General features: G+C 44.3%; 1 pseudogene across 1 annotated transcript; it reads left to right on the forward strand.

The window, feature by feature from the left end:
- The first annotated feature begins 22,840 nt into the window (after positions 1-22,840).
- LOC308241277 (high mobility group protein B1-like) lies at positions 22,841-23,401 on the forward strand (annotated as a pseudogene). Its single transcript has one exon. The product of its transcript is annotated as a high mobility group protein B1-like (transcript).
- Positions 23,402-25,878: the final 2,477 nt, after the last annotated feature.

Genomic DNA, 25,878 nt, shown 5'->3' on the forward strand with positions numbered 1-25,878 from the left:
GTACAGTTCTGAGAGTGCTGCCACCTGGCTAGTCAGAGGCTGGGGCCTGCCCTCTTCCTGCTCCCCTGCCACCCATCCCTGACATCACCTGTTCTCTGGTCTTCCTGGAGCTGATGTGCCCAGAGTGTGGTACCCAAATAGCAGACCGATGGACAGATGGATGGATGGACAGGTGTCGTGGGCAACAAGGACAGCAGGTCTGTACTTTTCTTTACATGCCGGTGTCCTTGGAGGGCCGCATGTTGTCCAGCTGGAGACTCATACACATGGCTTCTCGCTGTCAGACAGCAGACTCTGGCACTCCCTTGCTGAGAAGCCCCTCCGTCCACTCAGAGGCCAGAGCCCACGTTTATAAATTCTCAGGTAACTGGTAGCACTTACCAGACACCTGCTGCATCCCATTATTTGCATTGGGCTGGTCCCCCACGTGGACATTTATCGGCAATACTCTTACTCAGAAGGATGCCGGCCATAGCCATAGCTCTGGGGCAGAGTCCTGGAGGCCCCATCAGCCAGGCATCACCTTTAGATGGAGGGGAGGGAGCCTTGGGGAGATGCTGGGCATCTGGGGAGGGGCTCTCCAGGGCTCAGGCAGCAAGTGTGCAGGAGGAGTATTTAAATACTTTCACAACTGGCCTGGGCACACCAGTGTGTCCCGACATAGATCTGCTCAGAGTCCCATGAAGAAAGGATTATTCCTCATTCCCAGGGAACTTGCAACCCAGCTGGAGAGAGGTGGCAGGGTCACAGCTAGAGGGAATCAGCACTTGGGTCTCAGCTGGCCGGTCCATTTGTGTGTCACTGCAGGCTGCTACCTGCCAGGCGCTGGAGAAGGAATGGAGAATGACCTGCCCCGAGGAGTGCACGGTTTGCAAGGAGAGTGAGGCCGCTGGACAGGTAACCACAGTGCAGTCTTGTGTTTGGGTGATGTGCTGAGTTTGAGATCACGTTAGAGCATTTCCAGGGCTACCCAGAGACCCAGAGGCCCAGAGCCTTACGGAATCACCTGTTCTAATTCCCTGTGCTTCTGATGAGGAGCCCGGCGTCCATGCAGAAGTTACACACTCCAGGGTGGAGGACAAAGGGCAGAACCAGACCTCCTGCCCCCCTCCCGGCCCCCTCGGTCTCTCACTCATGTACCCATTCCTGCTGCTGTCCTGGAAGCCTGTACTTCAAGGAGGTGGAGAAACTGCCAGGGGTTGATGTGTCCACAGCTTGACAAAAGCGCAGGTCACAAAACTATGAAAAGCCCAGGCAGAGCTGCAAGAACTCAAAAGCTGACCCGAGAGGCCACCAGTGTGGGGGCACTTGCCCCCTCCCCCCACGTCTCCAATGGGCCCAAGGGGGTCCCTGTGGTATCAAATTACGTTCAGTTTATTTGCTTAAGAACATAACACTGAGTGCTGTGTTTTTAGGAAGTTTTACATATAAATTAGTAAAAAGGTTTTTTCAGGTATGACTTTGGAACGGTCTTTCGTGGCCTACCACATTCATGTTGGGGAAGCCCCTGCTTCCTGCCAAGGTCTGATCAGGGATTTCCCAGAAACTGTAGAGCTCTCCTGTGAGACGTCACACAGGAACCCTCCTCCCAGTTCTAAAGGCCCAGCTGCCGTGCATGGCCTCCCCTCACTGCAAGGTGGGTGCAGATTTGGAGGAAAATTCACTTTGGATGTAAGTGTCTTTGTGATTGTTCCATGTTCCTGGGACATAAGACCCTCAGGCTCCTTGAGAGCAGAGAGCCAGGAACCCAGGGCCAGGTTCCCCAAACAGCTGGAGGCCCCGTCTCACCCACAGCAGTTCCCCACTTGCCAAGGGCCCTGGGGTGCTGGCAACCCCCTGCCCTGGCTGCCGAGGGAATTCCAGGCTTCTCCAGAGACCATCTCAACTGCTTGGAATCCTGCCCTTTGACCTGTCTGGGCTGGCTCAGGCCTGAGAGGAAAGGAAAGTAAATAAATATAAATCTGTTTGATCGCAGGCGGAACATTTATCTTTCAACAGGAAGCTTCCTGAGGAAGAACAGCGGATGGGGTTTAGAAAGAGAGCGCGGTAAGCCTTGGCTTGTCCATGCCTTTGCTCGTCATGGTTATGTTGGCAGTGGTGAGAATGGCACCAGTTGTTAGACGAGTAGGGTCAGACCGGACCTGAGTTCAGCAACTGCGGTACTTGAGTTCTGGCTAAGAAAGAATTCGGAGCCAGGATTCAAACGGTAAGAGAAAGTTTATTTGGAAAGTCACTGGTAGAAGAAGTAACCCATAGAAAAAATGGGCTCAGGAAACAAGTTACCAAAGGCAAAAAAAAAAAAAAGGCCCTTGGGGCTTAGGAGAAAGAGAGGCAAGGAGAATGCTCCTGGAATGGGGCAGAGAGAGAGAGGAGGAGGGTGGTGAGGAGGAGGGGGAGGGGAAAGGAAAGGCTCAGGGCAGGTGTGCTCTGGGAGGGAGAGTGTGCTAGGTCCTCCCTCCTAAGGGCCTTTAAGGGTGGAGATTTTAGGGGAAGTCCCAGGGGGAGGATCTCAACAAATTCATTATTCCCGCCCCTCCACCCCGTGTGTCCTTTCTGCACTGATTGGTCCGTGCCAGGGCAGGGTGGTCATTAATCCTCCTGGCTGATCCTGAGGTCAGCTGTGATGGTTCTGCTGATTTTTGGGGTCTGGTTCTGCTGATTTTGGGGGCCTGGAGCTGAAATACAACTGAGGCCTAGATGTATTTGATATCAGTCAGAACCTCATTGTCCTGGGGGCTTAATGCTTAAGGGCTATTCTTGGGCCCCCTTGTTTGTCTCCCCTCCAAGGGGGTCTAACCTTCATGATTGGCAACATATAGTACTAGGGGAGGAAAGGTCAGGCAGGAGAGGGTCCGAGTGAATGACCAGCGATATGAAAAGTCAATAGGTCTGCCCCAGCTGGTTTGGCTCAGTGGATAGAGTGTCAGCCTGTGGACTATAGGGTCCTGGGTTTGATTCCGGTCAAGGCACATGCCCAGGTTGTGGGCTCGATCCCCTAGGGGGCATGCAGGAGGTAGTTGATCAATGATTCTCTCTCATCATTGATGTTTCTATCTCTACCTCTCCCTTCCTCTCTGAAATCAATAAAAAAAATAAAAATAAAATTTAAAAAGTCAATAGGTCTAAACCAGATGACCAGCCATACGCCAGGGGAAGAAAGGTTACCCTGGGTGAGGTCCTTCTTTTTTGTTTTGCCCCTTGTTAGGCACCTGGGGCTTTCTGCCCTGGTGACCTTCTGTACCTGGCCCATCGTCCTTGCTCTGCTCATGTCTGTCTAATTGCCACCACCATTAGTGCCTGCTGTGCCCTGCCAGAGCCTTGCTGGGAGTGGCATCATGGCCATGGGGGTCCCCAGCATTGCACGGTGGAGCCCTGCCCTTCCCTCCCAGGTCCCTCCAGGGGTGTACCACCCCCTGGACCAGCAGGCAGCTGATGGGCCTGGCTGGGCTCCCTGTGGCTCCCCAAGTGGAGGAGGAAATGGGTCTTTGACATTGAAATCCAGTCTTCCTCAGGGCAGTAGAGGCAGTGCTAGGGGCAGGGGGCAGAGTGGGGAGGCCAAACTCAGGTGTTCCCTGTGGGGGTGCCTTTTGACCTTTCAGGATCCTGCATGTACTTTCTGGTTCTGGTCTTTGGAATCCCTTGCTCAGGGCACCTGTCGTTTCCCTCTTATAAATCTGTCCTTGTCTGGCTCTGGCCAGAATCCTCATGTGAACTTCAGATTAGGAAGAACGGTCGGGATCCCAGAAATACTTTCCTGGAACTCAAGGAAGTCCAGTGGCCTGTGGACAAAAGCCCGTTTGCTAATCAGCTTGTGAAAAGCTATGGGTCCCTGTCATGCTCACCTGATGTTTACACTGGAGGTTCCAAGGGCTCCCTGAACTCCCCACCTAGAAAACCAACTCCACACCTACCCTCTTCCCTCTTCCCATCCCTTTTTGCTGGGTGTCCCAACTCAGTTGTTCCTCATCCCCGCCACCCCCCACCCCCCTTCAATCCTCTTCACATTTTAAGTCAGAATCCAGACAATAATCTGATGTCCCCAAAATGTCCTTTGTAATGAACCCAATTTCACTTGATTTAGTTTAATTAATCTCCTCCCTCCCTCCCTCCCTCCCACCCTCCCTCCCTCCCTCCCTCCTTCTCTCCCTCCCTCTCTTCCTTCCTTCCCAGACACTCCTGAAGTGCTGGGCACCATGCTGGAGCTAGAGCCACGGAGGTGAGGAGGATCCAGCCGTGCCTGCAGGGACTGTGGCATAGACCACTGGCACACCACAAAGGGAGAAAGAGCGCTGTGCTCTGGGCTGGAGAGGCAGCCCTCAGTGGGCCCCACACTTGCTTCACACCCACACCTTGCCCCATTCACCCCAAATCTGGACAGTTTGCAACAGAAAACGCAGGTCATAAATAATGGTCCATGTAAACAGCAGAGGATCAGGAGGTGGAAAATGAAATAAAATGGGCTCCACAGGCACCATATATTTTTAGAAAATGGGGCTCAGCCCTGGCCAGTGTGGCTCAGTTGGTTAGAGTTTCTTCTGCTGCACCAAAATGTTGTGGGTTCAATTCCCAGTCAAGGCACATACCCAGATTGCAGGTTTGATCCCCCATTGGGGTGCATGCAGGAGGCAGAGAATGGCATTCATTCATCCAGGAAGCTTGATGGATAACTGAAGTGAGTCAGCCAGGAAGAATAGAGAATCAGAGCCCCACTTAAGGAGTCGGCCAGACCCTGAGCTGGTGCATCACATACATCTTCACGTGTAATCCTCAGAACATCCCTATGCACCAGGTACTCTGTGCATTCTCATTTTACAGATGAGGAATCAGGATCAGGAATTATGTGGCTCACACACAGTCATACAGGTAGAGCCAGATTCAAACCCAGGTCTGTCTGACCTCAGAGCCTCTGCTCATCATGGCCTGGGAATGATTCCTGTCTCCACCAGTTTCTTTTTGATCCAGGCACATTAGGCATCATTCATTGGCCAATTCCGGCCTTTGGGTGCAGTGATGTATATTTAACACCTCCGAAGCAAGATTAACTGTTACATGTTTTGTTGATTCTGGGAACTGATTACTGCCAATCACCAGCCAGGCCTTATCTCAGGTTATTTGTTTAAATCCCAGTCCATACTTGCCTTGCCCACAGAATGTTCTGGAAATGAAATGAACTGAAAGTCAGGTGACTGAAGTTGTAATCCTTGGCTTGCAGGTGATCAGCAGTGTGACCTTGGAGAAGTCACTTTTCTCTGGTTTCAATTTCCTCATTTGAAAATGAAGGAACCACAGCAACTTCACTGCTAGGACTAGGCAAGAAGTACATGTGCATCAGGAAGCATGTCCAAGCGTGTTCGTGGCAGCGCTGCATGTGAGCTGAAACCCTGAAGACCACCTGTGATGACCCATGGTAACCCCATGAGGCAGATGGCCTCCAAGTCGGTCCTCAATGATCCCTGCCTCCTGGCATTGCCCCAGGTGTGGGCCTTTCCTACACTGAACCAGGGCTGTCTCTATGACCGATAGCCAGTGGCACAAGGCAGAATAATGGCATGCCACCCTTGAGCTTAGCTTATAAAAAGATAGCAGCTCCCACCTTGGGTTCTCTCTCTTTGTCGTCACTGGGGAAGCCACCTTGTTGTGAGCAGGTGCCGTAGAGAAGAACTGAGTCTTCCTGCCAACAGCCGTGTATGTGAGCCACCTTATATGCCAGTCATTTAACACCAGTCAAGTCTTCAGGTGACAGCAGCCCTGGCCCACAGCCCAACTGAACCCTCATGAGAGACCCTGATCCAGAGCCACCAGGTAGACTATTCCCAGGTCCCTGACCTCAGAAACTGCGATGATAAATGTTTCTTGTTTTAAGCTGCTAAATTGGGGGGTGGTGGTGGTAGTGGTGGTAACTCGTTACACAGCAATAAATAACTACTACACTCATACTATAGAATGTTATGCAGCAGTTAAAAAATGGGGTAGATCTCTGTGTCTGACATGGAAAGGTTTCTAAGACATGTTGTTATGAGAAAATAATAACTGCAGGAAAACACACAGAGCTGTATCTCTTTTATGTAAACCACCATTATCACTGCTATATTTTGTATGTAGTAAATGAGCCATCATAGTATACCAACTCTCAACTTTAGTTTATCTCTCAGTAAGGGAGTCAGAGAAGGATGCAAAGGAGGACTTTCATTGTTTATTCAATATATTGCCATTTACCTTAGATTTTTACCATGATAATGTGTCCATGTACATAAATATATAAATAGAATTAAAATTTCTTTAAACAGAGGGGTTAGACTACGTGATCACTGAGATCTCTTTCAACTCTGTTGTTTTATAGTTCTATTAAAATAGTCACAGAATGTAAATTAAAAGAACGAAATAACATATGTCACCTCTTTGTTGGCAGATGGGAAAATGGTACTCTCACATCTGTTTCTGGGAGGATAAATTGAGAATCAATTGGGAAAGTTGGTTAGGATGAATAAGATACGATCAACTAAAACAAAGCATGCAGACTCCACACCCTTTGAGGGTGAGCACTTCTACTTCTAGACATTCATTCTTTTACATAGAAACATGCGACAGAGGGTGTTGTGTTCAGTTACATAAGTGCTATACTATAAGGAGCTTTCTGTGACATTCCAAAGGCTGCACGTGGCAGCAGGTGTTGCTGGAGCAAAGACGTTAACATAGGCTAAATGTCCATAAATAAGTAGTGTATTTTTATACCATGAACTATTAGGAAGCTATTGAAATGGATGAGCTAGACTTATATGTCACTATAAGTGGCAAAATCTTTAAGTCACATCAAATGGAAAAACACATTGCAGAATGTTACATATAATATGGTACCATTTAGAAACATAAACACAAAATCTTTAAGTCACATCAAATGGAAAAACACATTGCAGAATGTTACATATAATATGGTACCATTTAGAAACATAAACACACAATACCATTTCATTTCCTAATGTTTCGATGAAAAATCAGAGAAAAAAGTCTGTAATGGTAGAAGCCAGAGTTATAAGGGCGTGTGTCTGTGTCTCTGGAGAAAAAGAAAAGAATATAATTGAGGGATAACAAAAAGAAATTTAACCTTTATCTGTAATGTTCTGATTTGATTAAATAGTTATAAACCACTAGGAAGCACTACGTTGTAAAAACTGTATTTAAATATTCATGTGTCATTAAAAATTAATTTAGGCCCGGCCGGCGTGAATCAGTGGTTGAATGTCAACCTATGAACCAGGAGGTCATGGTGTGATTCCCCGTCAGGGCACATGCCCAGGTTGCGGGCTCGATCTTCAGTAGGGGGGTGTGCAGTAGGCAGCTGATCAATGATTCTCTCTCATCATTGATGTTTCTATTTCTCTCTCCCTCTTCCTTCCTCTCTGAAATCAATAAAAATGTATTTTAAAAAATTAATTTAAGAAAAATCTTTTGCCTTCACCAAGAACTTTGGCTGGACAAGTAGGAAGGCCAATATTTTAAGAGCAGTATCCATATATCAACTCTGGCTGCTGCACAGCAGAGTCGCCTGGAGCCCTAGGAGATCATGACGCTAGTCCTGTTTGCTCCCAGCACCTCTGATGTAATTGGTGTGTGTCTCTGGCCTTGGTGCCTTTCAAAGGCTTCCCAGGTGATTCTGGTGGACAGACAGGGCTGGAAAGCCCTGATATAGAATAGCAGGCACTGGAAAACTGGCACAAATGGTAGGACACTGAGGAGACATAATGACGTGGATACTGGAGTAAAGAAACAGGACATTAGGAAAATCCAAATATAGTTCATAATTTAGTAACAGCGTGTCCCAATGTTAACCTCTTAGTTGTGATAAATGTCCCCTCGTTATGTAAGGTGTGTACCTGAGGGAAGCTGTGATGGGCATCGAGGAACTCTCTGTACCATCTCTACAATTCTGTACATCCAAAACTACCGCAGAATTTAAAAGTGCCACATTCCTTGGTTAATTGTTATGGTTACATTTTAATTCTTGCTTAATTGAAAAATTGTTCAAGTCCTTTGTGGTTTTGAATGTGGTACTTTAAAATGTTGGGAGTGTGGGTTTGCTAGACCTGGTGCTCATGAGGATTCTGGGTAAGAACAGAGGTCCAGCTAGCTAGACCCTCAGAATCTTCCCCTCCACCTGGGGCCCAGGACCCATCATACTGGGGAGGGGCCCTACCCTTTCCTTCCAGCAATAAAGAGATGCTCAACAAAACTCAGGTTCTTCAGACAACCTTTTCATCGCGTTTCATAGGGTCAGTCTCTCAAGAATAAAACTGTCCACGGAGCTCGCTGGTTGTTCCAGAATGAGTGTGTAGGGGAAGGGAGAAATCCCAGGGCTTTGAGTTGGAGGAGTCTCAGCGCTCATGGGTCTGATGTGCTCACTGCAGAGAGCAGGAGAACAAAGGCCAGAGAGGTGGGGAGCCCAGGCCAGCCCTGCATGGAGTGAGGGTAAGGGCAGTGCTGGCCTTCAAATCCCATTCTCTTGATCTGTAGCTCTAGGACCCTATTATTTCACCTTTGTCCCTGTACTTGACAAGCAGGTGTCTGTGTCTGGGAAACTTGTCTCTAGGCTGGAGAGAGCCCAGAACTTAAATCGTGGCTCCTTGTAACTCCCTCTGTTTCTGCTGAGCAAAATTTCTCATTTTCCATTCCTTATAAGAAATGGGCTCTGTGAGAGGCTCCGATCTGCCAGCTGCCAACACTTCACAGGACAAACTCATCCCGTTGAATTTATAAATTCTGGAACTACTGCAGCCGAGTGTGGAGCTCAATCTCCGCCTGGCGCCCTTGATTGATGAGGGTTTTGCTCGTGTTCCTGGAGGGCCGGGGCCTCTCTGCTGACGTGCTGTTCAGCTGAGATGAATGGGCCCTATCACGACGAAATTTCCCTGGAGTTTGTGCCACGCCTCCTCCCAGCCTGACAGACCGCCCAGGGGCCTGAGGATCTGCCTGTCCAACCCTGAACATCTCTTCCAGGCTTGGTCTGGGGGAAAATGGCCTTGGGAAAAAGTAATTGCTTCTACAATCACTCACAATAAAGCGTCTCTGATTTGTCTTGCTTGAGGAGGGAAATAAATGATCCTGGTTCATGGCTTTGAGTGGAAATGTAATGGGGCGGTAGGAGCAGCAGTCCTCAACCTGATTCTGCAGTAGAATCACCTGATGCCCCCGCCCCATTTTGATGGAGTTGATTTGAGGGCCCAGTCATGGACATTTTTTATTTTATTTATTTTTTAAAAATATATTTTTATTGATTTCAGAGAGGAAGGGAGAGGGAGAGAGAAAAAGAAACACCAATGATGAGAGCGAATCATTGATCAGCTGCCTCCTGCATGTCCCCTACGGGGGATCGAGCCCACAACCCAGGCATGTGTCCTTGACTAGAATTGGACCTGGGACCCTTCAGTCTGTAGGCTGATGCTCTATCCACTGAGCCAAACCAGCTAGGGTGGCATGGACATTTTTCAAGGGCCTCAGATGGCTTTAATGAACTGCTCGGATTGAGAACTCCTGGATTGGAGGGAAAGGGGGAGAACATTGAGGTCAGTGGGTGGGATTCATTATGTTTGCTAAGTCAAACAGCTCTAGCGAGGAGAGTGACTTGCCCAAGGTATTGCATATTGCTGGTAAATTAAATTCACATTTCAGCTGAGCAAAGATCTGTGGGCGACCTAGTCAGTGCTGGCTGTGGAAGGAAACCAGTATGTCGGGGGCAGTCTCTCCCAACCACTCACCCAATTCTTACAGGAGGCAGAAGAGAGGAGGGCCAAGTCCCAACCCAGAGCGCCTGTGAGAGAAGCTGATGGAGGCAGCACTCACTCCCTTCATGGTCTCCTCCCCGCAGCTCCTCCTGCATATGGCCACAAACCTGAAGTGCTGAGCGACTATCTCCGTTGAACAGCCTCTTTGAGAGGTAGAATGGAGTACAGTAGTTGATCACATGGGCTCTGGAAGCAAACTGCCCAGGTTTAATTGCAGCTCCAGTGCTTCCTAGCTGTGTGACCCAGGACACATGACATAACCTCTCTGTGCTTCAGTTTCCTCATCTGTAAAATGGGGGATAATGAGAGGATACACTTCACAGAATTGGGAGATTAAATGAGGTAGTGCCTGCATATAAAGTGCTTAATACAGAGCCTAGCAGCTAATATGCACTCACTAAATGTTAACTATTGTTATTAAGCTCGCAGGCTCAATACTCATGCCTCCTGGTTCAAAAGGAAGGGAAGTTTCTCTGCAAAACAGCTCTGTCCTGCTGATGCATAAGCAGTCTTGAATACCAGAGTGGCACCTGTCGCACTGTTAGCTGCCTATCTCCTGTGCCCTCTACCGCCTGCTCTCAGATGCACGTACAATCTGCACCCACCGCCATCTGTGCTTAGCTCTCACCTACACGCAGATTCCCCCTCTGCTGCTTCCTCTCTGAGCCCTGGCCCTGCTGTGCCTACAGACTCACCTGTCACCACCTCGAGTGTGTGTGTGCCGGAAGCATGCTCTACTTAATCAAGGTCAGGCATGTCTGGGTTGAACTGACTTCAACAGAAAGGAGTTGGAGGCCTTGCAGGTTCCTGGTGCCTGCAATGGGAGGGGCACTGATGAGCTGGGGTGGTGATGATTCGCTCAGTGAGGGGACTTGTAATGAACAATCTGCAATGACTGGTGGGGGTGGGCTCTGAAAGGCTGCAAAGAAAACCACCGCAGAAGCAGGTGAGTGAGAACGATTCTCCTGCCTCCTCTCTCCCAACGTGTCTACCTGGGGAGGTCAGAAACCTCAGTTAGCAAGATGGGGAGAAAGAGTGGAAGCTGTAAAGGGGAGAAGGGAGACGCTCACTCTTCCTGCTATGGGCTGAACTGTGTCCCCCCAAAATCCATATGTCAAAGCCCCAACACCCAGTACCTGAGAATGTGACTATGTTTGAAGATAGGACCTTCAAATAGGCGATTAAATTAAACTGAGGCTGTTAGGGTGAATCCTGATACAATGCGATGGGCATCCTTATGAAAAGAGGACATTTAGAAGCACCGAGACACCACGGGTGCAGTGCATGGAGGAAAGGCCGCGTGAGGAAAGAGTGAGAAGGTGGCCCTCTGCAAGCCAATCCTGCTGACCCTTGACCTTTGAATTCCAGCCTCTAGAACTGAAAGTAAATTTCCTTTCTAAGCCACCTGGGGCATTGTGTTATAGCAGCTCCAGCAAATTCACCTACTTCCCCAGCTGGATGCTTTCCGAGGGCCCTGTCATTTAATTACCTGCAATCCCTTCTGTGTCCCCACAAAGAATTATTTTAAATTGTCTTAAGCCGTCAGAGAAGTCCCAAAATGGAGAGCCAGCTGCTGGGATTGGGGGTGCTGGATTCTGAGGTGCAAGGCCAGCCATCTCCCAGGACACAGTGAGGATGGGGAGATGGATGCTTGTCTGTGGTGTGGCTCAGCCTGCCCTCCTGTTTCCTGGCTGCTCTGCTGAGCTGGCTCCCTAGGTTAAGCAACAATATATTTCACAGCCAAGAGTGGGCAGGAGGGGACCTGGCCAGGTTGCCCAGGCAAGGGCCTGCTTTCCCTGAATGAATGAGGAAAGCCTCTGAAATTCTGCATTCCTGACAGGTGTGAGTTCAAGTCAGCTTGATGGAGAGCCTGCTGCTTGCTGATCCATGTGTTAGGCACAAGCTGGCTACGAGCTTGCCAAGAGATCTAACCCAACCTACACTTTCAGTCCCTTTTCTTCTCCACATCCCAACCAATGCACCTGTGTACCTGTGTTAGTCAAGTGACAGAAAACCAAATCTACACAAATTGGGTGGTATTTATGAACTTACCTAACTAGAACGTTCTAAAGGGTGAAAGTGGCTTAAGGCTTAGCTTCAAGGGTTCAAGTGCAATATCAGTAATATGGCTCCTTAACCTCTCTCCTCATACCCTCTTTGTTTACTTCATTTTTAGACAGGCTTTCCCTGTATCATGGCAAAGTGGTTCCAGCAGCTCTAGACTGAATAAGCCCAAGAAGATTTCGCTGAGATTCTGATTGGCTCTTCTTAAGTCATGTGCTCATTTCTAAATGGATCACTATTACCCAAAAGAGTGTATTTGGATTGGCCAGGCCTGGGTCACATGCATACCCTTGTTGTTGGGGAAAGGAGTTATCCACGGGGAATGGACTCCAGTTTCTAAGGAAGTGTTCTGTGAGCAGAGGAAAAGAGGAGAAAGGCTTCAGGGCAAACGAAGCTTAGAGCTGGCACAGTCTGCTCCAGCACTAAATAGAACAGAATTGCTGCTATTCCCAGACCGGTCTTTACATTTTCCTACCACCTTGACCCAGGCCCTCCTCCTGCCTGTGCTGTAACAGAAACCAACCCAAATATGACTGCAGTCTACAAAGGTGAGCTCAGGTGCCAGAAGCAGAACTACTGTAATTTATCTTGATGCAATACAAATAAAAATTGGTAAAACTAGAAGACAAAAATCCCTATTATTTAAAGTTTTAAAAACAAACAAAACCAAATTTTTGTTCTTCTGGTTTCTGGTCCTGCATATACGGAGCTTGGAAGTTGCCACTCCATCCCAATAACAAAGAAAAAGCTGAGCAAAGTGAACAATCCGCAGTTCTTAGGCCTGTCAGAGAAGAGAGGTCACAGGGCAAACCGCTGTCCCAAAGGCGGAGAGACAGATGGATACAGAGAATCACAACTTACCAGAGCAAAATCCACACACAGAATCCTCCATGGGAACCAGTACCAGGTAGAAAATCTGAACCAGTGCCAGGTAGAAAAATCTGTTTCAGCAAATCGATGAATTGCTGGAGGCTCCGAGTGTACAGGTCTGTGAGTTAGAAAATTCCACTCTGTGAAAGGCACTGTTAAGACAATAAGGAGACAAGCCATAGACTGGGAAAATATTTGCAAAAATATATATCTGATAAAGAACTGCTATTAAACATAGACAAAGAACTCTAATTCAATGGCAAGAAAACAAACCCCCTGATCAAAAAATGAGCAAAAGATCTGAATAGACATCTCACTAAAAGAGACAGGCGGATGGGAAATAAGCATATAAAAGATGCTCCACATCATGTGCCATTAGGGAAATTCAAATTAAACAACAACAAGATGCTACTACACACCCATGAGAATGGCCAAACTCCAGAGTGCTGACACCACCGTATGCTGGTAGGATATAGAGTAACAGGAACTCTCATTCAATGCTGGTGGGAATGCAAACTGGTACAGCCACTTCAGAAGACAGCTTGACATTTTTTTTTTTTTTTTTTTTTTTTTTACAAAAGTAACATACTCTTACCAGCACCACACTCCTTGGTATTTATCCAAGTAAGTTGAAGACATACATCTATAGTTAAGGACTGAATGTTTGTGTCCCGTCAAAAATCCATATATTGAAGCCCTAATCCCCAATGTGATATTTAGAGATGGGGCCTTTGGGAGATAATATGTTTTAGATGTGGTCCTCATGATGGGATTTAGATCCCTTATAAGAAGAGGCCAAGTCCTCCAGCCCCTCTGCCCCACACCATGTGAGGATTCAGCAAGAAGGTGGCTGTTTATAGCCCAGAAGAGGGCTCATGCCAGAATTTGGCACCCTCATTCTGGCTTCTAGCCTCCAGAACTATAAGAAATAAATGTCTTGTTTAAACCACCCAGACTATGGTATATTGTTACAGCAGTCCAAGATGACAGAGACATCCACACATCTGCAAACAAGTGTTTATAGCAGCTTTATTCATAATTGCCAAAAACTTGGAAGCAACCAAGATGTCCTTCTGTAGGTGAATGGATAAACTGGTGCATCTGCGCAGTAGAATATTACTCGGTGCTAAAAAGCAATATACTACCAAGTCATTAAAAGACATGGATGAGTCTTAAATGCATGTTGTTAAGTGGAAGAAGCCAGTTTAAAATGGTTACACACTGTATGATTCCAACTATATGACATTCTGGAAAGGGGAAACTATGAAGACAGTAAAAACGTTAGTGGTTGATTCGATTGACTAATGGTTCATCCCTTTCCCCCAAAAGCAATGCTCTTCGATTTATTAATTTTATCATTTTTCAAATCTAAATATCATTAATCTTGAACATATTTGTTTACTTATTAATTTCTTGATAAGAGGATCAAATATAGAGAAAGTGGAGAGGATATTGTGATATTACCTTGCTCCACTCTATGCAAATCATTTTGAAAATATGAATGAAATAGATTCTCTTATAGTAGAATTTAATTCCCAAACTTATCAACAAAGTAGATGAAACATATAAGCAGAAAAATTCACAAAGAACAAAGAGAAAAAGTATTGTCAAACAGCTACCAAAAATATCAGGAGAGTCATATGGTTTTACAGAAGAATTCTATGAAAATCTAAAAAGATAGATAATAATAATGCTAGTTGTTATTCCAGAGCATAGAAGAATTATTTTTATGACACATAATACTGGCATCAAAATCCAAAAAGCACGAAAAAGAAAAAGCTTCAAACCAATTTTGCTTATAAATATCAATATGAAGAAATCCCAAATGAAATATTAGCACCCCCCCCAAACACACACACGCACACACACACAAAACCCACTACAGCAGCACCTTAAAGGCATTTCAAATGAGTGATAAAAACACAAATTACTTAATAAATAGAGTTAGTACAAATGCCAGCTGTCTGGAAAAAATTAAGTTGGATTCATACTTCATATCTTTATATCAAAATAAATTCCAAATGGATCACATATTTAAATATATTTAATTGGATTGTTTGGGTATTTTTTTTTTGCTATTAAGTTGTATGAATCCTTAATATTTTTTGGATATTAACCCTTATCAGAAATACAATATGCAAATATTTTCTCCCATTCGGTATGTTGCCTTTTCATTTTATTGATTGTTTCTTTTGCTGTGCAGAAGAGTTTTCATTTGATGTAGTGCCTCTTACTAACTTTTGCTTTTTTTGTTTATGCTTTTGTGGTCATATCCAAAAATTTATTGCCAAGGCCAATGCCAAAGGACTTTTTCTCTATTTTTCTTTTAGGAGTTTTATGGTTTCAATTCTTATGTTTAAGTCATCAACCCATTTTAGATTAATTTTTGTAAGAGAGGATTTCAGTTTAATTCTTCTGCGTGTGGTAATCCTGTTTATCCAACACCATTTATTGAAGAGACTTTCCTTTCCCAGATGAGTGTGCTTTGCTTCCTTGTCAAATATTAGTTGACTGCACATGTGAGGATTTATCTCTGGGCTTCACATTCTTTTCCATGGGTCCCTGTGTCTATTTTTATGCCAGTACTATGCTGTTTCAATTACTAAGCTTTGTAGTCTAGTTTGAAATCAAGAAGTGTGATGCCTCCAGCTTTGTTCTTCTTTGTCAGGATTATTTTGGCTATTCGAGGATCTTTGTGATTCCATGCAAATTTTAAGATTATCTTTTCTATTTCTATGAAAAATGCTGTTGGAATTTTGATAGGTGCTCCATTAAATCTAGAGATGGTTTTAGGTAGTATGGACATTTTAGCAATATTAATTCTTTTGATCCATGAACATGAAATGTTTTTCCATTTGTTTGTGTCTTCAAATTTCTCTAATCAAAGTCTTGTAGTTTTCATCATACAGATCTTTCACTTCTTTGGTCAAATTTATTCCTAAGTATTTTATTGTTTTTGATGCTACTGTGCATGGAATTGTTTTCTTTATTTTTATTAGTTGTTTCATTGTTAGTGTACAGAAATGAAACTGGTTTCTGTATGTTGGTTTTGTATCCTGACATTTTACTGAATTTATTGATTAGTTCTAACAGTTTTTGGTGGCATCTTTAGGATTTTCCAAATATGAAATCATATTACCTGCAAACAAAGGCAATTTTACTTCTTCCTTTCTGAATTTGATGCCTTTGTAAGTATTAGTATTAAAATGGATCATATGGTTTGGTTTTAAGCTTTGGCAGCGAGGGTAAAAAGCGAAACATGGACCACATATAAAATATAAAAGATGCAAACACATTTTCTTAGGAAAGACGGTACTTTTGCTGGCACTAAATTACACAATTATTCTTCACCTAGAGTTTACGTAAGGAAAATAAGGACATTTAATAGACTAATTCTTCCATACAAATTCTATAGTACATGAGGAAAATCAGTTCTGGCTGTTTCTTACAGTGACTGAGGTTTCCAGCAAGAGGGAAGTTCAGGGTCCGGTCAAAGATGGATGCATGGGAGGCTCCTGAACTCACCTCCAGGGGTTCACCAAGTCTACCGCTACACGTGGAACAATTCCTTCTGACAGAAATCCAGGAACTATCTGAGCAACTCCTACGCATCTGTGAATGAGAAAAATACCCACATTGAAACGGGCAGGAAAGGCTGAGATACACCATAGAGCAGCGGTTCTCAACCTGTGGGTCACGACCCCTTTGGGGGTCGAACGACCCTTTCACAGGGGTCGCTTAAGACATCCCACATATCAGATATTTACATCACGATTCATAACAGTAGCAAAATTACAGTTATGAAGTAGCAACGAAAATAATTTTATGGTTGGGGGTCACCACAACATGGGAACTGTATTAAAGGGTCTCAGCATTAGGAAGGTTGAGAACCACTGCCATAGAGCCTACCTCCGGCACAATCAGGAAAAGGTTTCTCTTGGGACAAGAAGAGACGCTTCTTCGTTGAGTACAAGAGGAAGGAAAGGATGAGCAATGAGAGAGAGAGTTTGGAAGGGAGGAGGGATAATGTCTACATTTCCGCAGGTAGAAATAGGATGCCTGGCCAGAGGTGGAAAGAAGAGGTGGGGCAGAATTTGAGACAAAGGGGGAAGGTTTGGGGAACGCCCAAGAGGTAAATCGTGGAGTGATCAGGGAGTGGAGGAGCCTGCTACAACAGCTCAGCATGAATTTACAGAAAACTGGGTTTTTGAAAAGCTGTGACCTTCCCTGGGAAATCTCTGCCTCCTCATAGTGGGGAACGGATGGTCCTAATTAGCCTTCCTTAAGGAAAGGCAAGTGCCCTGTCACTGAGACTATTGAAGTATAACCAATTGGTAAGGATGTTGTGAAAGAGATCCCTGAATGGACTAAATAACCTTTAAGATCTCTTCCAACCTGGAGATTTTATGATGCTATAATTCTACATATTGTAAGAAACTTAACAAAATCAAATTACTTCCAGCCTATGCAAGTTATAGTGACCTGCTTTCCAGCTTCTCCAAAGGAATGGGATGGAAAGTGCTGTGCACTCAGAAAAGATTATGCGATTCTTGCACTCTCATTCCAGGTCAGTTCTCCTAAGTGTCAGGTAATTATGATGATGGTACAGCAGCTGCACCGGCGTGCTGACTGATAAGTTAGCGCAGTATTCATCTCTCTCGAGCAGGCCTGGAATGGCTGGAACAAAGTATCTTTTTGACGCATATTCTTTCTATTTGCTGGTGGCTTAGGAAATTTCTGTTCCTCAACTCAGCATTTCCTCTGCTGACTCCTGGTTATGAAAGTTCTGTTCTCTTTAGAGAATTTTATTTTGTTCTTATACTCTGGAAGCAGCTTTGCAAAGAAGGCAGCAGGTAAGAGAGGAGATGTTCTGTCTGGTTCCAGCTCCAAAAGGTACCACAAATCTTGGACTGATGATAGGACTCCCGTTTGTCTGGGTACCCCATGTGTCTTGGTATAATGTAGAGGGAAAAAAAGAGTGTTCTGATATTATATGCTTGCTTCATATTGGGATGGAGCTATATATTCCCAAGACTAAATCAAAGGGTAATCTTTGAACAAGGCTCATTATGTAAGTTACAGAACCATTGAACAACTCCATTCTAGTTTTATTGACACCCCAACCACTTCCATCACCAGAAAATGCCATTCAGTGACCAGGAGCAGATGCATTTTCAGGAGAAATGGGGGACATCAACTTGTCAGCGTGACCCCCAGCCCCAGTCCTGAGATGCTTGTCCCAGTAAGTCTCCTTCTATCTCCTAGTCATCTTGCAGCATCTTGTGACATAAATCATCTGCCCAAGGCAACAAAATATTTCCACATGGAGTGAAACTTTGTGCCACTCCTTGGCATCAGAAATATTGTTTGATTCTTCCCTCAAGTTCATAATCAGTAGATCATGGGAATATAAACATAAGTCCTACATGTCAGGGAAGAAGTAGAGGGAAAATGTTCTAAGATCAAAGGAGTGCAGACAATTAACTGATTTGTAGACAATCAACTGCTGTTTATAAATAGTTTCATCCTGCTTAATTATAAAAACAAAAGGGCAGAAGTACTAATCAAACCTCAATCACTACTATACTACCCAAAGCAATCTACGGGTTCAACACAATTCCTATCAAGATACTAGTGGCATGCCCTAGCCAGTTTGGCTCAGTGGATAGAGTGTTGACCTGCGGTTGAAGGGTGCTGGGTTCAATTCCCATCAAGGTCATGCATCTCGGTTTCAGGCTCAATCCCTGGCCCTGGTCAGTGTGCATGCAGGAAGCAACCAATTGATGCATCTCTCTCACATCAATGTTTCTCTCTCTGTGTCTCTCTCCCTCCTTTCAACTCTCTTTAAAAATCAATGGAAAAATATCCTCAGGTGAGGATTAACAAAAACAATACCAATGGCGTATTTCACAGAACTAGAACAAATATTCCCAAAATTTATATGGAACCACAAAAGACCCCAAATAGCAACAGCGATCTTGAGAAAAAAGAACGAAGTTGGAGGAATCACACTACCTAATATCAAACTATACTACAAGGCCACAGTAATCAAAACAACATGGTGCTGGCATTAAAAGACATAGATCAATGGAACAGCACAGAGAGCCCAGAAATAAACCCATGCCTTTATATTGATTAATATTTAACAGGAGGCAAAAAACATACAATAGGGTAAAGATAGTTTATTCAATAAGTGGTTTGGGAAAATTGGACAGATACATGCAAAAAAAATACAACTAGACCACCTTTTTATACCACACAAAAGAATAAACTCAAAATGGATTAAAGACTTAAATGTAAGACGTGAAACCATAAAAATCCTGGAAAACATAGGCAGTAAAATCTTGGACATTTCTCATAGCAATATTTTTTCCGATATATCTCCTCAGGCAAAGGAAACAAAAGGAAAAAAAATGGAACTACATCAAACTGAAAAGTTTTTGCCCAGCAAAGAAAACCATCAACAAAATGAAAAGACAACCCACTGAATAGGAGAACATATTCACTGGTATGTCTGATAAGGGGTTAATAGCCAAAATTTATAAAGAACTTATAAAACTCAACACCAAAAAAAAAAACAAAAACCAATCCAATTAAAAAATGGGCAAAGGACCCAAATAGACACTTCTTCAAAGAGTATATATACAGATGGCCAGTTGACATCTGAAAAGATGCTGGACTTCACTAATCATCAGAGAAATGCAAGGGATGAGATATCATCTCACATCTGTCAGATTGATTGTCATCAATAAATCAATAAACAACAAGTACTAGCAAGGATGTGGAGAAAGGGGAACCCTCATGCACTATTGGTGGGAATGCAGTTTGGTGCAGCCACTGTGGAAAGCAGTATGGAGCCACCTCAAAAAATAAAAAATAGAACTGCCTTATACCCAGCCATTCCACTTCTGGGAATTTATCTGAAGAGACCCGAAACACTAATTCAAAAGAATATATGCACCCCTGTGTTCATTGCAGTGTTATTTACAATAGCCAAGATTTGGAAACAAGCCCAAGTGTCCATCAGTAGATGAGTGGACAAAACAGCTATGGTACATTTACACAATGAAATACTACTTGACTGTAAAAAAGAAGAAAATTTCACCCTTTGCAATAGCATGATGGACCTGGAGAGCATTATGCTAAGTAAAATAAGAATAATAAAAAAGTCAAATACCATATGACTTCATTCATATGTAGAATCTAATGAACAAACTGAACTAACAAGAAAAATAGAGACAGAATGTAGAGAACAGGCAGACAGCTCTGGGAGTGGGGTATGCAGGGGGTAGGTGGAGGGACTGAGCAAAAAAGAAGAGAGAACTCATGGACATGGACAACAGTGTGGTGATTGTGAGAGTGAGGAGGGTGGGTGGAGGTGGATGACGGTATGGAGGGGATAAATTGTGATAAAAAAGTAAAATAAAATAAAGAATTAAGAATACCCTTCAATTACTGCTACTTGTATGGGGAGTCACAAAGAGTTATCCCTTTCTGTTTAGCCTCACCCCAACAGTATAGTCTGAAGTGTGTCAGTGAAAGTCTCTCGACCTCATAATTCACCTAAAAATATTGGGATTAAAATGACAGTCTATTTATTGACACCATTTTAGCTGTTTCCAAAATGGATACCAGTGGTTTTGATTTTAAAAAAACACCATAATCTATGATTCTATAAGCAGAATAGAAGAACCATGTAGCAAAATGGAAAGAGCAAAGGATTGTACAGAATCCTAGCCTGAGTAGAAATACCGCAACATCAATCAAAATTTAGCCCTTGAAGTCTTAGACTACCTGGAAAATCCTTCACTGGCCTAAAATACCATGACTCTTGTAAGGAATGGTTACTTGTTTTACCAAGTGGGTACTGTGGTCTGTGGATGGATAGTCAACAGTGTGGATATGAATCTCTGGGAAGCCCAGGGAGAAATGAACTGCAGGAAAATGTTGGATAAACATCAAATTTTCTGCCACAAGAACCTAAATAAAACATAACAAAAATCCTTGTAAATGAATAGCCAAGTGTACAAGCAGGAGAGGAAAATCACCAGGCACCAGAAATGAGGAGGGAACCGAAAGCCATAGTGGAAAGTGGATGAGCTGCTGGCTCTTGGACGGAGGTGGGGTAGTTGTGAGGTGACTGGTGTAGAGGTAGGTGTGGTGGGCACGATGGTGGCAATCTCAGTAACCCAGGGGCTCGGGCTTTCATGCTCACATGGGAGCAAGACATGAGACCTTGGGCTGCATTAGGCAGGGAGTTAGAATGAGGACCCTGCTTAATACTAGCATTCTTGGAGGTCACAGCCTCAGGGAAAGCATAGATTAGGGGAAAACCTGTCCACTGGCTCAGCAGGAGAACAAGAAAGCATGTCTGTCTCTGCTTGGGCTTAGATTTAAAACTTCTCCCCTGAGAAATCAAAGCTCGAGGCCCGTGTCTCACATAGATTCTATTTGAATTTATACTGCCCAGAAGTCTGGAAAACTCCCGAGCCAAAAACCTTAATAAAAAATGGGTTTTCATTTGCCTGGAGAAGTAAATACAGAAACATTCTGAGGGACTATTCCATCATCTAGGATGAAAGGGACTTCATGGAACATACGAGACACACCAAACGTGCACAAGAGTCTGAAGACATAAGGACCAGAGTTCCACGAAATTGGGGTAATAGAAAGACAGGCAGATAAAGAGTGCAGTGTGTCCAAAATTAATTTTAAAAAACATTGCCCATGTACAAAATGATATGTGGACAAGGATATTTGTGGCAGTATTATTTGTACCAAAAAGCTGGAAATAGCTCATATCATTCTTTAGAGAACTAGCTAAGTAAACTGTGGTGCATCTACACAAAGGCAACCTAGAGAAAAAAAATGAAGCTTCCTATGTACTGATGGAAAATGGTATCCAGGATATATAATTAATTGAATAAAGCCAGAAAGAAATCAATATAATTAGTTATCTTTTATTTAGGAAAGAGAGATATAATAAGAATTAACATCCTTATCTTTGAGTGCTTGCATTGACACCGAAAGAATATACAAAGATTAATAACTATTATTGACCACTAGAGGCCCAGTGCACGAAATTCGTGCACAGGGGTAGGGGGGGTGGGGTGTGTGTGTCCCTCAGCCCAGCCTGTACCCTCTCCAATCTGGGACCCCTTGAGGGATGTCCGACCGCCCCGGCGGTCGGACATCTCTCTCACAATACAGGACTGCTGGCTCCCAACCACTTGCCTGCCTTTGCCTGATTGACAGCCTGATCACCCCTTAACCACTCCCCTGCCAGCCTGATTGACACCTAACTGTTCCCGGGCTGGCCTGATTACCCCTAACTGCCCTCCCCTGCTGGCCTGATCACCCCTAACTGCCCTCCTCTGCTGGCCTGGTCGCCCCTAACTGCCCTCCCTTGCCAGCCTTATCACCCCTAACTGCCCTCCCCTGCTGACCTGGTCACCCCAACTGCCCTTTCCTGCAGGCCTGGTCTCCCCCAACTGCCCTCCCCTGCTGGCCTAGTTCCCCCCCAAATGCCCTCCCCTGCAGGCCTGGTTCCCCCCCCCCCAACTGCCCTCCCCTGCTGGCCTGATCACCCCCAATTGCCCTCCTCTGCCAACCTGGTCACCCCTAACTGCCTTCCCCTGCTGGCCTAATAGCCCACAACTGCCCACCCCTGCAGGCCATCTTGTGGCAGCCATCTTGTGTCCACATGGGGGCAGCCATCTTTGACCACATGGGGGTGGCCATCTTGTGTATTGGAGTGATGTCAATTTGCATATTACTCTTTTATTAGATAGGATAGGGATTGGAGCATGGGTATGTGGAAGGGGCATGAGTGGGAGTGAAACATATTTTTCTGTTATTTTGAGTTTTAAACAATGTGAATGTATTAGTTATTAAACTTACTAGGAACAGAGACTATTTGGATAATATAATTAATGAGCTTGATCAAATGGGATATATATAAAGCATGCACCCAACATTTAGAGATACATTTAAAAGATACTCTCTTGGTTATAGGGTGGAGAGAGTGAGGAGGCTGCATCTGGCTCCCACTCTCACAGCCATTGCAGCTCCACAGATACAGCACTGGGGCAAGTGCGAGAGGAACGGGCGCTGAGGAAAAATAACTAAACATGGGCAAAGGAGATCCTAAGATGTGAGAGACAAAATGTCATATGCTTTCTTTATGCAAACTTGCTGGGCGGAGCACAAGATGAAGCACCCAGATGCTTCAGTCAAGTTCTCAGAGTTTTCTAAGTTCTCAGAGAGCTTGAAGACTATGTCTGCTAAAGAAAAGGAAAAATTGAAGACATGGCAAAGATGGCCCATTATGAAAGAGTAATGAAAACTTACATCCTTCCTAAAGGGGAAACAAAAAAGAAGTTCAAGGATCCCAATGCACCCAAGAGGCCTTCAGCCTTTTTCTTGTTTTGTCTGAGTATCGCCCCAAAATCAAAGGAGAGCATCTTGGCCTATCCATTGGTGATGCTGCAAAGAAGCTGGAAGAGATGTGGAATAACACTGCTGCAGGTGTCAGGCCTGGTAAAAGGAAGGCTGCTAAGCTGAAGGAGAAATATAAGCTAAAGGAAAGCCTTATGTGGTGAAAAGGGAGTCATAACGGCTGAAATAAAGCAAAAAAAAAAAAAAAAAAGGAAGAGGATGAAAATGAGGAAGATGATAGTGATGAATGTTAGTTCTAGTGCAATTTTTCTTGTCTATAAAGCATTTAACCCCTCTGTACACAACTCCTTTTAAAGAAAAAAATTGAAATGTAAATATATATACATATGTATACACTGAGTGGCCAGATTATTATGATCTCTGAACGCATAATAATCTGGCCACTCAGTGTATATCCTACATAATAAAAGGCTAATATGCAAATTGTCCCCTCCACCAGGAGTTCGACCAGCAGGCAGGCCGGCCAACCGCCCATGTCCCCTCCCCCTGGCCAGGCTGGCTGGACCCCACCCATGCACGAATTCATGCACTGGGCCTCATATATATATACCACTCATGCACGAATTCATGCACCGGGCCTCTAACACACACACACACACACACACACACACACACACTGAGTGGCCAGATTATTATGCGTTCAGAGATCATAATAATCTGGCCACTCAGTGTGTGTGTGTGTGTGTGTGTGTGTGTGTGTGTGTGTGTGTGTGTATATATATATATATATATATATATATATATATATATGCACATTTGTGCACTGTGGGCGGGGGCAGGGGGAGGGAAAGGCGACCTCAGCCCGGCCTGCACCCTCTCGCAGTCTGGGACCCCTCGGGGAATGTCCAACTGCTGGTTTAAGCCAGCAGATGCGACATCCCCCGAGGGGTCCTTAGCGCTGCTGTGGAGGTGGCAGAGGCTCCCGCCACCACTGCTTCACTCACCAGCTATGAGCCCAACTTCTGGCTGAGCGGCATTCCCCCTGTGGGAGTGCACTAACCACCAGGGTGCAGCTCCTGCATTGAGTGTCTGCCCCCTGGTAGTCAGTGCACATCATAGCTTACCAGTTGTTTCACTGTTCAGTCAATTTGCATATTAGCCTTTTATTATATAGGATATTCTCTTAAAATATATATGAAACATTGGCAAAATTGAACTCTCTGTAGGTAATAAAATCTCTAAAAAATCCTCTAAGATTTAATATCTATAGTCCTCATTCTCTGACTATAATATAATAAAACTAAAAATTAATATATAATCAATACATCACTTTCATTTGGTTATTATAAATAATCATGTATCAAGGAAGAATAATATTAAAATTATAAAAATATTTAAAATTGAATAATAATTAATACTTTACATATTAAGTATTAGGACACACCTAAAATGAAAAATAGAGGAAAATGGATAACCTTCCATACACATAGATAGAGTAGGTTGTATAGATCAATGGAATAGAATTTAGAGTTCAGAAATAGACACAAAATTTACTGTTAATTAATTAATTTCCAACAAAGGTGCCAATGGAAAAAAAACTAGTCTTTAGTGAATGGTGTTAGGATAATGAATGGTGCTGGGACAACTGAATAGCCATATGCAAAAGAACAAAGTTGTACCTCCACCTCATGCCACACACAATAATGAACTCAAAATGGATCAAAGATATGAGAGCTAAAACTATTAATCTCTTACTTACTAGTTGAAAATACAGGTATAATTATTCATGACCTTGAATTAAGCAATGACTTCTTAAATATGACACCAAAAGCACAAGCAACAAAGGAAAAATGCTGGACATCAACAAAATTAAACTGTGCTTCAAAGGATACCATTAAGAAAGTGAAAAGACAACACACAGAATGGGAGAACATTTTTTGCAAATCACATATCTGATAAGGGATTTATAGTTAGAACATATAGAGAGCTCTTACAACTCAATAATAAAGAAACAAATAACCCAATTTAAAAAATAAACTAAGAACTTGAATAGACATTTCTCCAGAAAAGATATACAAATGGCCTACAAGCACACAAAATGGTGCATGGTGCTGGCTCGACACCATTGACCGACAAGAAATACAAATCAAAATCACAGTGAGCCCTAGCTGGTTTTGCTCAATGGATAGAGCATCGGCCTAAGGACTGAAGGGTCCCAGGTTCGATTCCGGCCAAGGGGACATGCCTGGGTTGGGGCGCGCAGGAAGCAGCCGATCAATGATTCTCTCTCATCATTGATGTTTCTATTTCTCTCTCCCTCTCCCTTCCTCTCTAAAATCAATAAAATATATTTTTTTAAAAATCACAGTGAGCCGAAACCGGTTTGGCTCAGTGGATAGAGCGTCGGCCTGCGGACTGAAAGGTCCCAGGTTTGATTCCGGTCAAGGGCATGTACCTTGGTTGCGGGCACATCCTCAGTGGGGGGTGTGCAGGAGGCAGCTGATCGATGTTTCTAGCTCTCTATCCCTCTCTCTTCCTCTCCGTGAAATATCAATAAAATATATTTAAAAAAAAAAATCACAGTGAGATACCACTTCACACCCACTAGGACAGCCGTGGGCAAACTATGGCCCGCGGGCCGGATTCGGCCCGTTCGGCTGTTCTATCCGGCCCGCGGAGCCGAAAGAGTGGAGGGTTCTCTTGCTCTCCCCTCCGCTCCTTCACCAGCAGCAGTGTTAACATGGCAACGTCGGGAAACATGGCCGCAGCT

This window comes from Plecotus auritus (assembly GCF_963455305.1).
Source record: "Plecotus auritus genome assembly, chromosome: 2".
Lineage (NCBI taxonomy): Eukaryota > Metazoa > Chordata > Mammalia > Chiroptera > Vespertilionidae > Plecotus > Plecotus auritus.